This window comes from Pongo abelii, chromosome 12, assembly GCF_028885655.2.
Source record: "Pongo abelii isolate AG06213 chromosome 12, NHGRI_mPonAbe1-v2.0_pri, whole genome shotgun sequence".
NCBI classification, from domain to species: Eukaryota; Metazoa; Chordata; class Mammalia; order Primates; family Hominidae; genus Pongo; species Pongo abelii.
The window spans coordinates 71,538,512-71,560,891 of NC_071997.2; the positions used below are offsets into that span (position 1 = coordinate 71,538,512).

At 43.2% G+C, this 22,380-nt stretch overlaps 1 long non-coding RNA gene across 1 annotated transcript in view; it reads left to right on the forward strand.

The window, feature by feature from the left end:
* The window catches only part of LOC112132071 (uncharacterized), a 33,546-nt gene that overhangs the window by 6,027 nt on the left and 5,139 nt on the right, over window positions 1-22,380 (forward strand). Inside the window, exon 2 of the long non-coding RNA XR_002913899.2 lies at window positions 18,322-18,468. This is a non-coding gene — a long non-coding RNA (uncharacterized LOC112132071). The remainder of the gene's footprint in view (window positions 1-18,321; window positions 18,469-22,380) is intronic.

Here is a 22,380-nt window from a genome sequence, read left to right on the forward strand (position 1 = left end):
TTTTCTGTGTTCCACAGCTAAAGGCCCTGGCTTTGCAAACACACAGGCCTGGAATTGAATCTTAGCTTATCCTAGATTGTTAGCTGTTAGCTGTGAGACTCTGGGCAAGTCCCTTAGTCTGTCTGTGCCTGTCTACTTATCTGTAAAATAGGGGTAGTAATATGGTACCTACCTCACAGGCTTCTTGTGAGGGCTAATTGAGATCACTAATACAAAGTGCCTGACACAGGGAAAGCACTCAAAAATGTTGGCAGGTTTTTTTCCTGTTTTATCATAAAAATTTTTGGGGCCAGTCATGGTGGCTAATGCCTGTAATCCTAGCACTTTGGGATGCCAAGGTGGGAGGATCACTTGATCCAGGAGTTCAAGACCAGCCTGGACACAAAGTGAGACACCATCTTTACAAAATATATATATTTTTTAATTAGCCAGGTGTGGTGGCACATACCTGTGGTTCCAGCTAAGCCCAGAAGGTCAAGGCTACAGTGATCCTGGCACTGCATTCCAGCCTGGGCAACAGAGAAAGACCCATCTCAAAAAAAAAAAAAAAAAAATTCAAATATACAGCCAAACTGAAAGATTTTTTTTCTGGGAACATATGTATACCCACTAACTAGATTCCACCATTAACATTTTGCTGCACTTGCCTTATCACCTGTCTGTTTATTTTTCCATCCCTCTGTCTATCCATTCATCTATCTGGTTTTTAAAAATGTATTTCAAAATAAGTTGCAGACACTGGTACTCTTCCCTCTGAATAAGTCAGCATGTATAACTGTGATTCTTACACTTCTCTAATAACCAGGATGATTGTATCTGTTGGATTCATTGGGGTTCTCCCTCAGATAATTCTAGATAAATGGCCAAATTTCATCTTTGATACCCCCATTATCTGGGTTACCTGTCTTCCGTTATGTATTTATGTAGATACTTTACATCAATTTAAGCCACATGGTTCTCTTACAAAAAATTAAACCTTATCGAGAGTATGCCCTAGTCCCAATTAGCATACTACAAGTCACTGCCTAACTCTCTGTAGTGAGGAGGTGTCCTTCCGTTATTAAGAACAAATAGCTGCAACAGCTGGGTTCAATCACTATGAGTGAATTTTACCAGTACTGTTGGCCAAACCCCACTCCTGCTCTCCTGTTTACTTACTGCGTTAGTATTGTTTGAGATCTCTGAAACTCAATTATGTGATTTATAAGGTTGTAAAAGACAAAACTAAGGGAAAACAAAAACAAACAAACAAAAAAACCCATAAAGAATGAGAGCCAGGTGTGGTGGCTCACCCATGTAATTCCAGCACTTTGAGACTGAGACTTGAGACCAGGAGTTGGAGACCAACCTGGGCAGCATAGTGAGACCCCCATCCGTACCAAAAAAAAACCAAAAAACCATTAGCCAGGTGTGGGGGCATGCACCTGTAATATTAGCTACTTGAGAGACTGAGGTGGGAGGATCACTTGAACCCAGGAGTTTGAGGCTGCAGTGAGCTATGAACACACCACTGCGCTCCAGTGTGGGTGACAGAGCAAGACCCTGTCTCTTAAAAAAATTTCATAAATAGTTTGGCGTGTGGCAGCAGACCCAGATCCTGTCATCAGTTTTGCCTGCTGTCCCTCCTATCTAAGACAAGTTCATGTGCTTCGGTCTTTAAAGCACACTTTAGGGGAAAGGGATAGTCCCTAAAGTAAAAACTATACCTCTGAGGAAACCTGCCCCACTCACCTATTTTCATTTAAGGAACTGAAACATAAGAGTAATGAACACCCAGAGAAATGAAATCTTAGTACGTAAAAACTCCAAAAAGCATTCGTAAAATATCCATTGTTAAACATTTTCTTGGCTGGGCACAGCGGCTCACACCTGTAATCTCGACACTTTGGGAGGCTGACGCAGGAGGATTGCTTGAGCCCAGGATTTTGAAACCAGCCTGGGCAACATAGCGAGACCGTGTCTTTATTTAAAAAAAAAAAAAAAAAATCGGCGGGGCGAGGTGGCTCACACCTGTAATTCTAGCACTTTGGGAGGCTGAGGCGGGCATATCACTTGAGGTCAGGAGTTTGAAACCAGCTTGGCCATCATGGTGAAACCCCATCTCTACTGAAAATGCAAAAAATTAGCTGGGCGTGGTGGTGCACGCCTGTAATCCCAGCTACTCAGGAGGCTGAGGCAGGAGAATCGCTTGAACCTGGGAGGTGGAGGTTGCAGTGAGCCGATCTCGTGCCACCGCACTCCAGCCTGGGCGACAAAGCGAGACTACATCTCAAAAAAAAAAAATCTCTTTTTAATCTTTTGTTTATATTGTGTAGGCCCTATACTGTGGTATGCTAGTTTTGCGTATATAGCACTGCTTAGAAGTATGACACAGTGTGCTAACTTGGGTTTCTCTAACTGTAGTAATGTCTGATGTGTCACAACCATGAGATCCAGTGATTACTTGTTCCGATTTAGAATTAACATTTTTCAGAACGAGTAATGAAGTCATCATCACCTTCAAGTCATATGGTGCCTCTTTTATGTCTCAACAGGAGAGATTTAGTTCAATTTTAAGGTTGGAAGGAACCCTATAGATCATTTAGTTCATCTCCCTCGTTTTACACATGAGGAAAATGAGGCACAGGAAGTTTAAGTACGTTGCCCGTGTTCATTAGGTAGTTAATTGCTGAGTTGAAACTTGAAACCAGACCTCCAGACTCTTGTTTCTTTTTCACTATGTCACATCACATTTCAAAATATGACCTAAGATATAAAGCAATATAACTGGCAGCCATAATCTTACTAATAAAAATGCAAATATATGAAGGTTTAGCATTCACAGGTTCCATATCTTTTAAGACTCTTCATGTTCTTTTCCCAAAAATTCTCAATTCAGTACCTGTGTAGGAAAAGTAAAAATCAGTGCGTTTACTTCTTTAATTAAAGGCATTGACTGTGTCTTGTTCATCTTTTATTTCCTAGAGTGGCTAGTACAGTGCCTTTAGCATTGTAGATGCTCATTAAATGTCGAATAAAATATAAATTATTACACATTGAATCACTCCAGTATTGATATCAGTGACAATGTATCACCACTGGGCGTTAGATACCATCAAGAAAAAAAAAAAGAGGCACAAGGCTCAACTCCTGCCCAAAGTGATAACTATGCCTGCAGAGAGGTATGATAGTGATTATATTAAGACAGGTATCAAAATCATGGATAACTGTCATGAAAGCAAGCAAGCTGGGCCAACCAGTTACTAAGTTCATATGTATATTTTACTTATTTATTTTTAGATTGAGATGGGATCTCACTATTGTTGCCCAGGGCTGGTCTCAAACTCCTGGGCTCAAGCAGCCCTCCCACCTCAGCCTGCCAAAGTGCTGGGATTATAGGCATGAACCACTACTCCCAGACCTAAATTCTTTAATAACATTCAAAGTCTTTAATTTTTTGCTAAAATATGTTTATTTTTAAATTACAACCTAAAAAATACACATATAAAACATTAAAGAAAGGCTGGGCGTGGTGGCTCACACCTGTAATCCCAGCACTTTGGGAGACCATGGTGGCAGGATCAGTTGAGGCTACGAGTTCAAGACCAGCCTGGGCAACATGGTGAGACCCTGTCTCTGTAAAACAAAACAAATAAACAAAATTAAATAAAGATTGGAGAAAAGAAGAAGACTCACTTATAATTCTGCCTCACTAATACAGACATCACCTACGTGCATGTGTGAGTATGTGTGTATGTGTTGTCTTCTAGAGCTTTTTCATATGCAGGCTTTGGTTTATTTCTTCTGCTATTACTTGATCATGGTAAAAAAATTAAGGCAGAGAAAATGAAAGTCAAGTAAAATGACCAACCCCTGTGCAAAAAATAACCAAGAGTAGTGATTTGGAGTATATCCTCGTGTAACTTTTATTATATATTTTATATCACTATATATCATATATACATAAACTTTGGTAGCCTGGATTTTTTTTTCACTTGACACTATATTACATTTGCCATAGATTTTTTTTTTTTTCTTTTAGAGACCAGCTGTCACCCTACAGTGGCACAGTCACGGCTCACTGTAGCTTCAAATTTCTGTGCTCAAGTGATTCTCCTGCTTCAGCATCATGAGTAGCTGGGATTACAGGGACAAGCCACCACACCTGGCTAATTTTAAAATTATTTTTGTAGAGATGGGGTCTCCCTATGTTGCCCAGGCTGGTCTCAAACTCCTGGGTTCAAGCAGTCCTCCTACCTTGACCTCCCACCGTGCTGAGATTATAGGCGTGAGCCTTCGGGCCCGACCTGGATTTTATACTGAGCACTGTAAGGAAGGAAATTGTCTAGAGAATAGATATCCTAGGAAACTGGGAATGGTTCCAAGCCTTGTAGGTCCTAATCAGCTTAAAGAACAGATTTTATGTAACCAGGGAGTTGAAAAATTGGAAAAGGAGGAAATTATAAGCAGGAGGTTGGGCTTTCTAAGTTATTGCATTAAAAAACCAGGCTTGGGCTGGGCGTGGTGGCTCACGCCTGTAATCCCAGCACTTTGGGAGGCCAAGGCGGGTGGATCACGAGGTCAGGAGATTGAGACCATCCTGGCTAACACGATGAAACCCTGTCTCTACTAAAAATACAAAATGTTAGCCAGGTGTGGTGGCGGGTGCCTGTAGTCCCAGCTACTTGGGAGGCTGAGGCAGGAGCATGGTGTGGACCCGGGAGGCAGAGCTTGCAGTGAGCCGAGATTGTGCCACTGCACTCCAGCCTGGTGACAGAGCAAGACTCTGTCTCAAAAAAAAAAAACAACCAGGCTTGTATTTAGATATCTAACACCACTGAAATTGAAGACAAGCATAACTTTCATGTAATAATATTTACAGCAAACTATCAAAAAGTCTAATGAGATTTAAAATATATTAAACCTAATTTTGGATATTCCAGTTGAAATGTTTTCATTTTCTTTCTTTCTCTCTTTTTTTTTTTTTTTAAGACAAAATCTCACTCTGTCGCCAGGCTGGAGTGCTGTGGCGTGATCTCGGCTCGCTGTAACCTCTGACTCCCTGGTTCAAGCGATTCTCCTGCCTCAGCCTCCCAAGTAGCTGGGATTACAGGCATGCGCCACCACACCCAGCTAATTTTTTTTTTGTATTTTTAGTAGAGACAAGGTTTCACCGTGTTGGCCAGGATGGTCTCAATCTCCTGACCTTGTGATCCGCCCGCCCGTGTCTCCCAAAGTGCTGGGATTACAGGCTTTGGGAGCCACTGCGCCCAGCTGAAATGTTTTCATTTTTATAGTAAATGTATACATCTTTATTTTTACTTAGTGCTTAATTAAAAGTGATAGATCAGGTCAGGTGCGGTGGCTAATGCCTGTAATCCCAGCACTTTGGGAGGCCGAGGTGGGGAGATCACTTGAGGTCAGGAGTTTGAGACCAGCCTGGCCAGCCTGGTAAAACCCTGTCTCTACCAAAAATATAAAAAATTAGCCAGGAGTGGTGGTGCACACCTGTAATCCTAGCTACTTGGGAGGCTGAGGCAGGATAATTGCTTGAACCTGGGAGGCGGAGGTTTCAGTGAGCCAAGACCGTGCCACTGCCCTCCAGCCTGGGCAACAGAGCAAGACTCCATCTCAAAAAAAAAAAAAAGTGATAGATCAATATTATAAATAATAAACTTATACTTTCCTATTATTGGGTGTATTTTGAATACTTTTTTTGCCTTAGACTTTTGAAACAATCTTGATCACATTACTTTTTTTTTTTTTTTTTTGGAGACAGAGCCTCACTCTGTCGTCCAGGCTGGAGTGCAGTGGCACAATATCGGCTCACTGCAACCTCCACCTCCCGGGTTTAAGTGATTCTCAATACCTCAGCCTCCTGAGTAGCTGGGACTACTGGCATGTGCCATCAAGCCTGGCTAATTTTTGTGTTTTTAGTAGAGACGGGGTTTCATCATGTTGGCCAGACTGGTCTCAAACTCCTGACCTCAGGTGATGCACCTGCCTTGGCCTCCCAAAGTTCTGGGATTCTGTGTGCAGCCTGGAATAGGTTTTTGCTGTGGTTTGAATGTGTCCCTCAAAATTCATGTGTTGGAAGCCTAATTCCCAATGTGATAATATTAAGAGGTGGGGCCTTTAAGAGATGATTAAGTCATAAGGGTGGTGCCTTCATGGATGGGATTAGGGCCCTTATAAAAGGACTCAAGGTTGAAGGGGGAGCTCTCTTGTACTCTTACGCTTCTGCCATGTGATGACATACCAAGAAGGTCTTTGCAAGATGTCAGCACCTTAATCTTGGACTTCCCACCCTCCAGAACTGTGAGAAAATGAATTTCTGTTCTTTATAAATTACTCAGTCTCCAATATTCTGTTATGGCAGCTCAAATGAACTGAAATAGTTTTTTGGGTTTTTTTTCCCACTCATAAAAAGGAACACCCAGGAATTCACTAGACTGCTGTGTCTGCATGTGATAAGTAAACCATAGAAGCCATTTTAAGACCATGAGTTAAAAATAAAGCCACCATGGGCTGGGCGCAGTGGCTCACGCCTGTAATCTCAGCACTTTGGGGGGCCAAGGCAGGCAGATCACTTGAGGCCAGGAGTTCAAGACCAGCCTGGTCAACATGGCCAAACCCCGTTTCTACTAAAAATACAAAAATTAGCCAGGCGTGGTGGTGCACGCCTGTAATCCCAGCTACTTGGGAGGCTGAGGCACGAGAATCGCTTGAACCTGGGAGGTGCAGGTTGCAGTGAGCTAAGATTATGCCACTGCATTCTAGCCTGGCAACAGAGTGAGACCCTTTCTCAAAAAATAAAAATAAAGCCACCATGCTGAAGATGTTAGAGCAGAAAGAACTAGAAGGAATCTGAGTTTTTGGTGACATGATTAGCTGCTGAATTGGAACCATCCTACCTCAGATTCCTTGTTATATGAGATAATAAATATTCCATTATGATGTAAACCAGTTGAGTTTCCTGTTATTTGCAGCCGAAAATAAGAGAGATCCAACTATCCCTAAAAGAGAGACTCAGTCTGGCTGAGGTCTGAGCTCCTGAAAAATGGTCTCCACCATGTATTTCCTTAAACTGAGCATTTAATTCTATCAATCTTGAGACATAGTACTTTAATTTTCACTTCCTGTATTATACTTAACAGTTACCGTATGCGTACTGTTGCTCAAGACCACTGGCGGATTCAGAAATAGAACACAGTGCCTAGGTCAAAATGGAAGTTTATAACTTTAATGAAGCCCTTTGACAGAGGACAGGAAATCAAAGTCAACCAAACAGGAAGTAGGCAGAGCAGAATAGAGCAGCCGGAAATATTTGGGCCTGGCACAAGAATTGGTCTATATACAGAACACATATAAAAAAAACAAAATATTTAGAGCTGAAATCTTTAAATTTGTAAACACTTAAAGGGGATCATTTAAAGAAGAAAGAGAAGAAAAACAAGGAAGTAAACGGAAGACAGAAATGTCTCTTGCCAGAGTAATTATTGCGTAAACCAAAGAATGTTTCTGCACAGCTTGTAGCAGTTTTAAAACATTATTTAATTAAATTAATTAATTTATTTTCAAGGCAGGGTATTGCTCTATCTCCAGGCAGGAGAGCAGTGGTGCAATCACCGGTCACTGCAGCCTCCACCTTCCGGGCTCAAGCAGTCCTCCCACCTTAGCTCACCAAGTAGCTGGGACCACATTAGGTGCACGCCACCAGGCCCAGCTAATTTTAGTTTTAAAACATACCTGAAAATTCCTTGATCTTCCCCCCATGACGAGGTGAACTTTGTGGCCCTCCCTTTGAATTTGGGCCAAACGTTAGTGACTTGTTGACCAGTAGGGTATGGCAGAAATGATTTTGTGTGACCTTCCGGACTCAGTCAAAAAAGGTGGTGCAGATTCTTCCTGGTTCTCTGGACCCTGCATTAGAGCCTTGAGCCACTGTCTAAGAAGCATTACTACCCTGAAACCACCATGCTGCGAGGAAGCACAAACTAATTCATGTAAACAGATCACATGGAGAGGCCCTGACATCCCAAGCTCTCCCAATGCCTGCTCTTCCATCTCCTGCCACTGCATGTGAGACATTAAGCCAGAACCACTCAGTGGAGCTCTTCCTGAATTCCTGACCCACAGAAACCATGAGATAATAAAATGATTGTTGTTTTAAGCCAGTAAGCTTTGGGGTGGATTGTTATGCAGCAATAGATAACCGGAACAGTAGATGAGGTGATTTAAATGCTATGGCTCTTTAATAAGTAAGGAAAGAACTCAAGGACTCATTAAAAGTCATTATAACTAATTACTATAACCATCAAGATGAAGTGGTAGTTTCCAGTCGGAGGACCTGTTAGCAATAATAAAAGCAAATAATTGTTGGTGAGGCCAAGCACGGTTTAAAAAAAAATCTCGATTCTGAAAGAACACTTTAGTTAAAATGAAATATTTAAATACTATGCCATATTTCTCAAGAGCAATTTGTGCAAGCAATTCTCTTTTTACCACTTTTTCTTCCCATCTCAGAGATTCATATTATCTATAAGCTATGACAGATATTTGGGCTGATTCCTGACATATCATAACTCAGCAACTCAAAAAGCTACAAGCTGGGAGATTGAGGACTCCTATGCACTGGGTACCACTTTCTTGGCCTTTGGGTATTCAATCATTTAACATTTCTGTAAGAGAAATGTAGCCAATGGGACCCTATCTGTGGGATAAATTTCATGATGGAAAAGATAGGATGTTAGAGGTGTCAAAGATTCCTAAGACTCACACTTACAGTATTGATTCTTATTTTAAAGTATCAAAAGGACATAAATAAAAATTAAGATCAGTCAAAGCAAATACAGAAAAGTGATATGGAAAATGTATATGAAATGTCCAGAGTACGCAAACCAATAGACAGAAAATAGATGAGTGATTTCCTGGGGCCGGGGGTACATGGGGTCTGACTACTAAGGGATTTCTTTATGGGGTGCTGGAAATGTTCTAAAATTAATTGTAATGATGGTTGTAAAACTGAATTTACTAGTATCCATTAAATTGTATACTTTAAATGGATGAACTGCACAGATGAATTGCATGGTGTGTGAATTATATCTCAAAGCTGTTATAAAAAAACTGGAAAATTATATAAGATGAAAACACATTAAAAATAGATCCTTTTTGTCATAATAAAAATGTTTCTACTTATGCTTAGAAATTCCCTGGCTAAATGAGTAGGTGACACTGAGATTCCTCTAGAGAAGAGTTCAGCAAACTTTTTCTCTAGTAGACCACATAGAAAATATTTTGCAGCCTGGGCAACATAGCAAGACCCCATCTCTACAAAAAATTTTTTAAAAATTAGCTGGGTATGGTAACCTGTGCCTGTAGTCCTAGCTACTTGGGAGGCTGAAGTGGGAGGATTCCTTGAACCCAGGAATTGGAGGTTATAGTAAGCTATAATCAGCACCACTGCACTCCAGCCTGGGCAACAGAGACTCTGTCTCTATTTTTTAAAAAAGAAAATATTTTAGGATTTGTGGGTGTGTTAGTCCATTCTCATACTGCTTCTAAAGACATAACTGAGACTGGGTAATTTATAAGGGAAAGAGGCTTACTTGACTCAGTTCAACATGGCTGGAGAGGCCTCAGGAAACTTACAATCATGGCAGAAGGGGAAGCAAACACATCCTTCTTCATATGGCGTCTGGAAGGAGAAGTGCTGAGCAAAGGGGGAAAAGCCCCTTATAAAACCATCAGATCTGTGAGAACTCACTCACTATGATGAGAACATCCTGGGGCTAACTGCCCTCATGATTCAATTACCTCCCACTGGGTCCCTCCACAACAGGTGGGGATTATGGGAAGTACAGTTCAAGAAGAGATTTGGATAGGGACACAGAAAAACCGTATCAGTGGGCCAAGAGGCAAAATTGTGGATATTATGTAGGTCCTCATATAACAAGAGAAAACAAACTTCTGCACATTTTAAATTGATGAAATTAAAAATTTAACAATAATTTAGTGCAATTTTTTTGTAATAGAAGTCTACTAATGAGAAGACAGATTCCTTTTCGGGGGATAATATTTTGTTTAAGTCATGTTTAAAGTTAGTGTTTCCTATCATCAGATTGACTGCAAATGTTATTCTGAAAAAAATAATTCCTAGTTCATGGGTCATACAAAATCAGGCAGTGGGCTGGATTTGGCCCATGGGCTATATAGTTTGCCACCCTGTGCTCTAGAGGAATAAATTCCTAAAGGTTGATACATCATTTCTTAGGGCTTCTGTAACAAAGTATCACAAACTAGGTGGCTTAAAATAACAGAAATGTATTATCTCACAGTTCTAGAGGCCAAAAGCCTTAGAGCAAAGTGTTGGCAAGGCCGTGCCCCCTCCAAAGGCTCTAGAGGAGGATGCTTCCTTTCCTCTTCCAGCTTTTAGTAGCCTCAGATGTTCCTTGGCTTGTAGCAGCACAGCTCAAATCTCTGCCTCTGTCTTTATGTGGTCTTTTTCCCTCTGTGTCTGTGTCTGTGTTTTGTCTCCTCTTCTTCCAAGGACACCAGTCATACACTAATTCAGTATGATCTCACCTTTTTTTTTTTTTTTTTTGAGACGGAGTCTTGCTCCAGGCTGGAGTGCAATGGTGCAATCTCGGCTAACTGCAACCTCTGCCTCCTGGGTTCAAGCGATTCTCCTGCGTCAGCCTCCCGAGTAGCTGGGATTACAGCTGCCTGCCACCGCACCCAGCTAATTTTTGTATTTTTTAGTAGAGATGGGGTTTTGCCATGTTGGCCAGGCTGGTCTCAAACTCCTGACCTCAGGTGATCCCCCCCACCTCGGCCTCCCAAAGTGCTGGGATTACAGGTGTCAGCCACCACTCCCAGCCTGATATCATCTTAACTAACTCCGTCTGAGATTCTAGAGAGGGCTAATTTTTGTTTCTTTGTTTGTTTCCACTTTAAAACTTTTTAAAACAATATAATGTGTAAAGATTCTAGTAACACCCACCACCCCCAAAAGAAGAAAATGATAAAGCTCACAAATTTGAAATCCATCCCTGTTTGTGCCATCAGAATCTGGGATGTCTCAGTAGGGTAAAGTTTGGAGGATTTATGGATTGTCTCATGTGCACCAGAAGGGTAGCTAGAAACATCAGGCCACACCTGTAATTTAACTTTCTTGAGAGAGAGGGGCTAAACTCTTGGAAGCAGAGATGCCTTTTGACCTGTGAGACTGTTGTGTATGTTGTATTTCCCAGTAGACCATGAACAGGTGGGAGCAGCAGAGTTGTCTCAAGGATTTCCTCTTTATGACTGAGACTTCAATGGTTAAAATTTGAAAAAAAAAAAGAAAAAGAATTTCCTCTTTAACCATGTTATCCTCAACTGAGCAATTTTGGTGTTCAAAGAAGTGCTTTGCAGTCATAAAATCATGAAATGTTCACATTGGAAGAAACCTCACTTCCTCTAGCGTAACAGATGAAGAAACTGAGGCTCAAAGTGAAAAAACTATAGGCTCAACATCATTAATTCAACAGATGTGTATTAAACAACCACCACAAGGCAGGCTATGTACTAGGCCCTGAGACCTAGAAGTGAACAAGGTAGACACAGTTCCAGTTCAGAAGGAGCTTCGGGTCTAGAGGACTTGACCACATAGAAAGTGACCACATATCGATAATGGTGACAAGTGTTACACAGGACAAATGCAGGAGCTAGAGCCCAGGCAAGGAATGAAAGGGCCGGGCTGGGGATGTGGGAGCTGATGGATGGAGCTTTCTGGGCAGATGGAACTAGAATGGAATGTTTGATGTTCTGAGGTGGGGAGGAGCAAGGCATTTAAAGGAATAGAGGAGGCCAGTGTGTCTGGAGTGCTGTGTGTGAAGATGAATTAGTTCTTCATGAGGCAAGCCAGGGGCAAGATCTTGAAGGGCCTTTTAAGCTATGGTGAGCCCTTGGACTTGATCCTTAAAAAAGCTTTTTTTTCCCTCTTACTCTCCTTCCCGATGGACTTTATCGTATGACCAGTTGGGAGACCTAAAAGCTTCTAAGCAGGAGAATATCATGCTCAGATTTGATTTTAAAACATGTGAAAGGCCTTGGATACTGATTGAAGAATGGTTGAGGGATCAGGGAAGAAGAGAGCTGAGCTCATAGAACTGTAAGTTAATGCTATGTCCAGGCAAGAGTTGATGATGGCTTGTACTGGGATATAGCTATGATGGTGGAGAGAAGTGGATGGATTGGATAAATGATCTGTTCATAGGATCTACCGTATCTGAAAATTCATATATACAAGGATGAAAAAGAAGGTGTCAAGAATGACTTTCAGGTTTTGGGCATGAGCAACAGTATGGAGAGTGGTAACATAGAATGAAACAGGAAACACTGGAGGAGCCCCAGGTTTGAGGGTAGAAAGAGGAAGATTATGAGTTTGCTGTGAGTATATTCAATGAGGAGCCTGTGGAACAACAAGACAGCTGTCCATATGAGTCTGAAACTGGAGATATACATTTGAGAGTGGTTGTTGGGATTTAAGGGAACCAATGAATGATGTCCCATACATTCCGAGTGCAGAAGCAGCTGAGAACTAGATATCGATCTTGGGAATCAAAAGTCTCAATTTTTTTATTGGTTAAACTGGATTATAGAATGGATCTTTTATCCATAGACAAAATTGGGCTTTTTAATATCTTCCCCCTGAATTTCACCTATTGGCCCCTGATATAGTTTGGATGTCCCCTTCAAATCTCATGTTGAGATGTAATCCCCAGTGTTGAAGGGGGGCCTGGTGGGAGGTATTTGGGTCATGGGGGTGGATCCCTCAAGTCTTGGTGCTGTCCTCCGCATAGTGAGTGAGTTCTCAGGAGATATGGTCTGAAAGTGTGTGGCACCGTCACTCCCCCCCACTCCACCCCCATGCACTCCTGTTTCCTCCATGTGACATGCCTGCTCCTGCTTCCCTTTCCACGGTGAGTAAAAGCTTCCTGAGGCCTCCCTAGAAGCAGATGCTGGCACTGTACAGCCTGCAGAACTATGAGCCAATGAAACGTCATTTCTTATACATTACCTAGTCTCCAGTATTTCTTTATAGGAACGCAGGAATGGCCTAATACAGCCCTCAACTGCAGACCTCCCTATTGCAGAACAGAGCCTGGCCCATTAAGATTGCGTTATGTAAGAGAGAGGACTGGGTGCCTGGTGCAGGGGCACCAACCCAGAGAAGAAGGGAGAGGAGAGGAGAGAGAGGCACTCAGCTGTCTGTGGGTCACCCACTTCGGGAAGGACTGAGTGTTCCAACAGGAAACAGATGGTACATTCAAAGTGGAACCTGAAGAGAGTTTAGCAAAGGGACACCACCTTTAACCATGTCCACACCTTGCGGAGGTGTGGGCAAGGTTAAAAGTACCAACAGGGGATGCAGATGCATCCAGGAACTAGATACTAGGAAGTTCTAGTAGGGACAAGGGGCGGGAGCTGTTACTGTAACTCAGTGGGAGCTGTTGCCAAGGCAGGCAGAGATGCTGCTCAACAGGAATGTGGCAGAGGAAAGAAGCCAGAGCCAAAACTGACTGGCCAGGTGTGAGTGTGGGCTGTGGGGGGAGGTAAATAATCATCCTGTCTACTCTCTCTTCCCCCCTTATAACTCCCTCCTATCGATGAAACCCACCAGAAGCTAGAGGACTGTCATGAGTAGGGAATGTAGTCTGCAGCAGTCAGCCTGCCCGGGCACACAGCAGGGCAGAGAAGGGTGGAGAGTGGACCATTCAAAAATTACCAGCACGGGTAATGAGGGCTGGAGAGAGGACAAGAGGCATCACTCTGCTGTCCTACCAGTGAACTTCCCTGAGGTGAGCCTTGGAGACCTGCTATCCTGCTCCCATTTTATAAGGCTCACCTCCACCTCTCTCTCCATAAAATCCATTGCTCTTTTGAATTTTTTCTTCAACCACTCATGCATGGGTAGTTAGCCTTTGTTCCAAAAAGACTGTGAAGTGGGAGCAGAACCATTCTTTAATTAAATTATCAATGCCTACTGCACCATGGGGTGAAAACTCATCACTGTCCTATTTCTTGATCTCATATGTCCTCAGCTGTAGCATCCAATTGGCTCACCAAAAGATATGAAGTAGATCAAATGATAATAGAAATGTATGACAATATGCTGCCTGACAGTGATACAATGCCAATAAAATGGAAATGTCCTAAATAACCTACTTTTATTACAGTGTTTCATTGATTCTAAGATGTCCATGTTCATTTTCTTCCCCCACATTTTTTTTTAAGAGACTAGGTCTTGCTATGTTGCCCAGGCTGGTCTTGAACTCCTGGGCTCAAGATATTATCCCACCTAAGCCTCCCGAGTAGCTGGGATTGCAGGCACCCACCACCATGCCTGGCAATTTTTTGTATTTTAACCTCTCTGAAACTGGTATTCATATTACAGTCTCATCATCCAGGCTGCAGTTACGATGGAGTTGTCATTGTCTGCACATGGGTGTTAAAACTTTAAGAACAGATTCCAGCAACTTGGAAGAAAATCCTGCAGACAGAACAAAGCACTCTGCTATAAAATGCTCTATCATCAGTGCTCTTGGTGACACAGACACTGACACTGAGATGCACACAGGCCATTCTGAATTAAAAAGTGATTCAGTCAGAAAGAAAGATGAGTGGTTGCAGGGGCTGGGGGAGCAGGAGGAGTGGAACGGGGAGTGACTGCTAATAGATACAGGGTTTCTTTGGGGAGTGATAGAAATGTTCTGGAATATTCCCTTGAAGGATTTTAATTGAAAAAGAAATCAAGAGAAATGTTCTAGAATAGATAGTGGTGATGGTTGTACAACTTTGTGAATGTACTAAAAACACTGAATTGTACACTTCAAAGGGATGTATTTTATGGTGTGTGAATTATATCTTAGTTTTCAAAAAGTGATTCAGAACATGGAGAAAAGCTAGATAATGAGCACATGAGAACTCTATACTTATTGTGCATCCAAAATTATTTCAAAATAAAAAACTTAAAAAAACCTTTTGGAATATCATCCAAAATTGAGGTCCTATATAGAAAAATCTGTGTTCAGAGTATGTTACAGGCTTGTGTGAACTATGTCTTGGGGGGAAAAAAGACATTCAATAAAAACTTGTCCAACTTTCAGCTGGGCGTGGTGGCTCATGCCTGTAATCCCAGCACTTTGGGAGGCCGAGGCATGTGGATCACCTGAGGTCAGGAGTTCGAGACCAGCCTGACCAACATGGTGAAACCCCGTCTGTACTAAAAATACAAAAATTAGCCAGGTGTGGTGGCGGGCTCCTGTAATCTCAGCTACTCAAGAGGCAGAGGCAGGAGAATCGCTTGAACCCAGGAGGTGGAGGTTGCAGTGAGCTGAGATTGCGCCATTGCACTGTAGCCTGGGCGACAACAGTGAAACTGTCTAAAAATAAAAACAAACAAAAAAAATTTGTTCAACTTTGAAAGCAAAGATGATTCAGAATATTTGGATTCCTAATATAAAGAGCTTCTAAGAGTACTTTACGTTATTTTGCTTCTATTTTCCTTTTTATGCATGCACAAGAGCAACCTATGATACAAATCTATGTCCAAGTAAGTCTGAAAGAGGTTGTTAATGAAGTATAAACATTTTAAGTGACAAAAGAGCATTTTGTCAAAGTTTAGCCGGCATTTTCCCCCTTCTTAATAGTATGTTAGTTATTAAATACATTCCCAAGGAGGTATGCCCCCCGAATCAAATTTCCTTTCTCTTATAAGGTAAAGACCAAGGATATTAAAGTCCATGAAGATCTCCTGCACTCTCATACCGTTCAGCCTCAGCCCAGGGCCTTCACTCAGTGACTGCAGCCAATGTCTCTTGTGTGTTCCACTTTTAGAGTCCATAGGGTTAAAAGGACAGAGAAGATTATCCCAGCACCAGCCCTATGCCTGACTTAGAAAACATGAACTAATCTGCTGGCCCCTACAGCAGTTAGACCAGTTATATCAGTCCTGATTCTAGGTTATGAGCCACAGAAACCAACACTGCCTGATTTAAGCAAAGAAGGAATTTATCCATAGTCCATTGGGTAGTTGGGGGAATTACAGGGAAGACAAGAAAACCTGGCTTTGCATAGTATGACCCATGAACTAGTCTGAAGAAGGCATTGTTGGCAACTGAGCGGTGTCCCCATCATCATGGGGAATTCTCTGTTGGGCCTCATCTGTGCATCGCTGACTCCTGGTTCAAAGTCCAGAGTGGGTCCATCTCGCTGGCCGAGCCTTGGTCACATGGCTGCATCTTGGCCACATGACTGCAAGAGAAGCTGGGAAAGTAAGTGACATTTTATGCTTCTATAAAAGGGGATAGACTCTGCCTCCCACCAAGACTTTTAAGGAGGGGAAAGAGATTCAGTTGATGAACAGACAAAAATCATATGAACATCTACTTCACCAATCAAAATAAAGTCCCCAGAATCCCAGAATATACACATAGTATTGGCACCAGCTAACAAGCCTAGCAGAGGCCCAGCAGTATCTGTGGGAAGTAGAGAAAACAGAAAAGAAAAGAAATAAACTTTTAGATATCAGGCTTGTCTTAATACCTCTCAATCTATGTTGGTTTTCTGTAGTTCTTGACTGGTGAACTTTACACTGTGTTAGGAGAAGTCTTTCATCAATAAGTTAATTATGGACTAGGGCACGTCTGGAAATTGAAAACTTCCTGGCCTCTTGCAAAATTTAGAAATTTTCAGTGATGCTTTAGAAGTCTCCAGTGATGCTGGAGAATCCTGGGGCCAGGCGTGGTGGCTCACACCTGTAATCCCAGCACTTTGGGAGGCTGAGGCGGGTGGATCATGAGTTCAGGAGATCGAGACTATCCTGGTTAACACAGTGAAGCCCTGTCTCTACTAAAAATACAAAAAATTAGCCAGGCGTCGTGGTGGGCGCCTGTAGTCCCACCTACTCGGGAGGCTGAGGCAGGAGAATGGCATGAACCCAGGAGGCGGAGCTTGCAGTGAGCTGAGATCCCGCCACTGCACTCCAGCCTGGGCAACAGAGCAAGACTCCATCTCAAAAAAAAAAAAAAAAAAAAAAGTTACTGGGGAATCCTTTCTTCCCCATTCTGTAGATTTAAAGCCCCTTAATTTCCATTTCCCCTGTGTCCCTGTAGAGCCAGGAACACAGCCCCATGTCGCCTCGTAAGCAGCCATTGGAGTGGTGTGCTGGTAAACTGGCTCTCTCAAATAAATAAATGAATAAGTCCTGATTGGCAATGTTTTCTCATTTCTTTGGTGTAAATACTCTCACTGTGGAAGATTTTAAGCTGTTAATGTTGTGCCATGCAAAATTCCTAAATATTTATCCCCGCTTTTGAATGCCTAGGAGCGATTGCCTTCACTCTGTCACCCAGGCTGGAGTGCAGTAGCGCAATCTCGGCTCACTGGAATTTCTGCCTCCCTGGTTCATGCGATTCTCCTGCTTCAGCCTCCCAAGTAGTTGGGATTACAGGTGCATGCCACCACGCCAGGCTGATTTTTGTATTTTTAGTAGAGAAAGGGTTTTGCTTTGCCACGTTGGCCAGGCTGGTCTTGAACTCCTGCCCTCAAATGATCTGCCCGCCTTGGCCTCCCAAAGTACTGGGATTACAGGTGTGAGCTACTGTGCCCGGCTGTTGCCTGGATTTTGATAAGGCTGTGGTACCTGCCTCTTGGGGCAGTTTTCTCACTTGTTTAATCTGGAGAATCACTAGTAGTGGATTCCTCAACTGAAGCTGCTATGGAATGTATGTTCCCAGGGGCAGAGGTCTTCATTTTGTTCACTGCTGTACTCCCAGTGCCTAGAACAGTACCTGGCACATAGAAGGTTCTTAGTACATGTTTGTCTGTGGCTCTGAGGCTTTTCACTAAGGCCTGGTGAGGACAAATATCTCTGCCATGTGCTGGTCCACAGAGCACTGCCTTTCTCTGCCTTGAGGATTAAAGCTGTGTCAAAGGCAGTAGCAGATTACCTTATGTTCTGTCTTTTACTGAGAAGTGGAATATGTCTGTGATCATCTATATGCCTCTGTTGTTCCACTTCTCTTTTCAGGACAGGGCAGTCGAGTCTCACATTTTACCTTGCTTCTTCAGTTAACCATTTCCTTCTTTATCGCAGGTCAGCCAGCACTGTTTGCTGTACTGGTGTTTTCATCTTTATTTCCATTTGTTTTTAAGTCAGGACATTTGTTTTTCTGATATGCTCCTTAAGTTCTGCTTCATGGGGTACACCATAGTGAGCAGTATGAAATTATGAAGTTTTGAATCTGCTAACAACGTGACTGTTGAAACATATCTTGTCCTTCTTTCTCCTTGCAGGTGGTTTTCTCCTTTTGGACCAATTATCTAACCTGGGCCTGGACTCCATCTACCACTGTCCTGCCTGGTTCACTGCAGCTCACTTCATCTTCCTGTGCCTTCTCTGAAAGGGCCCCTCCAAAAGTTTCCTGGGTATGTCCCCTCAAGGTACATACCATGCCTACATTCCCACCTGTAGTATTCTAAATGAACCACCTTGAAACTCACTGGTGGTGAGCTGGACACATTCTGTGCCTATCTTCCCAGACCTCCCTCCCCAAATCCGGCCACAGTTGCACGACTACCTGGTATAACTGTCATAGTCTTTAAAGGATGATTTCCCCAATTAAACTTACAGTTGACTCCTTATCTGACCTTTTAAGAGAGGACCTCTCAAGAGCTTCCTGGAAACTATGCTCCCTGGTTGAGGGTGGGGTAGGTGTGTAGATTATTCCATTCTCTTCTCTGAAATCTCTCCTTTTTTACTGGAGTTCTTTGGACCCAAGTCACCCTTCCTGGCCTAGTAGTAGCCAAAGGAAAAGAGTCTCTATTAATAATACCTTATTTGAGAGCGGTTGGGTCCAACCACATCTCCCTTTGCCTTTTAGATTGGACTAGTCTTGCCTTCATGATCAAAACATTTCTCTTAAGGAAACCCTTCCCTCTACGTGGCAGTGGTGGTAAGGCTCGGCTTTAGCCAGTCAGAATGGACCCTGGCTGCAAACAACCCAGGTGTGTCTCTGGCTGAACCCCAGGCTTCTTCCCCTGCTGTCCTCCCTTGCCCCATTATCAGCCTAGCTGCATTACTTCTCTTTCTCTTCAACTGCTCTCAAGGTCAACATGTCTCAACCAGTTCAGCTCCTCCTTGATTCTTGGAGACAGTATGCCCTTGCCACAGGTCTTTTTACTCTTCATTTTTGGTTTTTTGGTTTCTTTTTTTTTTTTTTTTTGAGATGGAGTCTTGCTCTGTTGCCCAGGCTGGAGTGTAGGAGTGTAGGGGCGTGATCTTGGCTCACTGCAACCTCCATCTCCCGGGTTCAAGTGACTCTCCTACCTCAGTTTCCCTAGTAGCTGGGATTACAGGCACGCGCCACCACACCTGGCTAATTTTTGTATTTTTAGTAGAGATGGGGTTTTGCCATGTTGGCCAGGCTGGTCTCAAACTCCTGACCTCAAGTGATCTGCCTGCCTCAGCCTTCCAAAGTGCTGGGATTACAGGCATGAGCCACAACGCCTGGCCAGTTTTTTTCTTTCTTTTTTTTCTTTTTTTTTTTTTTTAAGACAGGGTCTTGCTCTGTGCCCAGGCTAACTAAGTGCAGTGGTACAATCATGGCTCACTGCAGCCTTGATATTCTGGGCTCAAGCAATCCTCCCGTCTCAGCCTCCTGAGTAGCTGGGACTATAGGCATTCGTAAACAGCCACTCCTGGTTAATTATTTATTTTTTTTTAGAGATGAGGTCTCGTTATGTTGCCCAGGCTGGTCTCAAACTCCTGGAGGCATGCAGTCTCCCCTCCTTGTTCTCCCAAAGTGCTGGGATTACAGGTGTGAGCCACCCTACCCAGCCTATTCCTCTTAATCTTTGGTTTTACTAATATTTTCATTAATGCCCCAAAAGATGGCCAGCCACCTATAAAATAAGGGCCCCAGTTTCTCTATCTGTTCATTGATAAAAAGCCACTACCCTCTGTGGCTGAACCTCCAAATCTGGGTCTCTGATCAAAACCATGGCCAGGGTTAAGTAACAAATCTACAGAGGACTTTAAACTATGCCATGGGTTTTGAGGGTGACTCTAGGAGTCTGGAGGTAAGTGTACAGAATCAGGATATTAATTCCACCACAGTTCTTTTCTTGGCTCTAAAATCGGATTCAGGTCAACATAACATAAATAGGAAGAGAATTTGAAGCAGTTGATTGAATGGGTGGAAGGCTAGAACCACACAGGCTAGTGTACTCTAACCCAGTGGTCCTCAGACCAGTAGCATCACCTAGGAACTTGTTAGAAATGCAAATTCCTAGGTTTTACCCCAGACCTACTCAATCATGGAGTGGAAGCCCAGGAAACTGTATTTTAATAAACTTACTCAGTGACTTTTATGCATGTGAGAGTTTGAGAACCGAAGCTGTAGCCCACATGGAGCTTAGCTTCCTTTGGCCTATCCCTGCCTGAGAAGCATGGTAGGCACAACAAAAAAGTATCCCAACTACTGATATCTAAAGAATGTATTCACTGAAGCTCTGCAAGTTTTAAGTGACTGAACGATTCCTCTAATGTTGGCTGCACCTGCTTAGATCTATCAGTTACAAAAGTCTGCACAACCTGTGTATACTGAGGTAGCAAAGGCCTGAGTTTGCTGAGGTCCTGCTACACCAGTCTCATTAAAGTGCTGTATCCTAAATAAGTCAAGGACCTAGAATCCCCTCCTGTCCAAAGCATCCTTACTGGGTGTATCTTAAGTCTCCATCCTGTGCCCGTTCCTTAAGCTTTCCTGGGCTTTGGGCCCTGTGCGGGTTTTGAGGGTGGTGGTAGAGGTACACATCATCTACCGTCCACTGAGTTGGAACCAATTGAGAAGTAGAATGAGTCCACAGCTAGGGATCAATATCAACTTTATTGCTGATAAAGTTGGATTGGAAGATGCAGCTGGGACTCTGCAGACACCACTAATCTTCCTAATACCTTCCCCCACACTGAATCCCCCCACTCAGCTATGGACCTCCCCTCAGCAGAGGCAGAGGCCCCTTGGTGAAATTGCAAGACCACCCATATGGTCCAGTTTGGCTCACTAGAGCTTATGCAGCCTTTCCCCAAACCCCACCTCCATCCCCCCATCGATTCATTTACCTGGTCTTTGGAAAAGAGTGGTAAATGGTGGAGAGACAGCCAGGGGAGGTGATCCAGTACTGTCGCCTCCAGGGTGGATGTGAAGATAGAGAAATAAGGCTTTCCCTGGCTGTGGGAATCATATCTGAAGTCATGGAAAGAGTCTAGAATAGGAAGAGAGGGAGGTGAGGACTGAGGCTTGAGTGAAGCTTACATGTAAACATGGTTGCAAGGAGGAAGCCCCAAACTAAGAGGAAAAAGGAGAGTAGGAGGAGAAACCCAAGGAGCGTGTGGCGTCACAGAGGCAGAGGGAAGAGCATTTTAAGGAGAGAGTGATCCGCAAGGTCAGAGTTTCCTAAGTGGGCAGTAATATGAGGAACAAAACCAGTTCCTTGGATTTAGCCACATGGAACTACTGGTGACTTTACAGAAGGGTGGAAAGGGGAACTGAGCTTTAAGATGGTCACTGGAAGGAGACAGGGTGTCCAGGGGGAGGCTAGAACTTGTTTGAACACTGACCCAGAGGGACAGCCACATGTACTGCGGAGGCTATGGTGGGGGCTATAGCCCAGGCCCCACACTCCTGGCCAGGCACCTTGGGTGCAGGCTCTGTCAGTCTATCTGGAGGACCTTCCTTAATTTGCACAAAAATCCTTCGTGAGCTAACAGCTGCCCTGGATAGGAGAGATCTCCTAGCTTGAGTCCTGAGATACCTCCAAACCCCGATTAGGGCAGCAGCGACAAAGGCACTTCTTCATTTAGAGTTTGCCTGCGATTTTGTTAGGACCTAATTATGTTAGCACTCATTGATCAAGTATTTAAATTCTAATCTGATAAAACATCTAAACTCTCCCTTAGACAGTGACAACCCCTTAGTTTCCTAGGAACCACACTTTAGATTAACAAGGAGGGGACTGCAAAGGCAACGGGGCAGCTCTGACTCTCAGGATGGGAGAGCATCTCCCTGGACCAATTGCTGCCCTCTCTCCTGTCCTGATCCTCAGAGCCCATATTCCCTAAGAGCTGGTCTTCAGGCATGGTTTTTAGAACCATGGATTTAACTCTTATTTACAATATCTTACCTTTTCTAATTAAATAACTTCCAACTATGATATCATAGAAATATTACTACCACCAGAGACATCTTAATAATAAGCTGCCCCTGCTAATACCACACGCGTACAATTTCCCCCAACTTATCGTATGTTCACATTTCTAGAAAACGAAAATAAATGGGATTGGAGAAAACTGTTTAG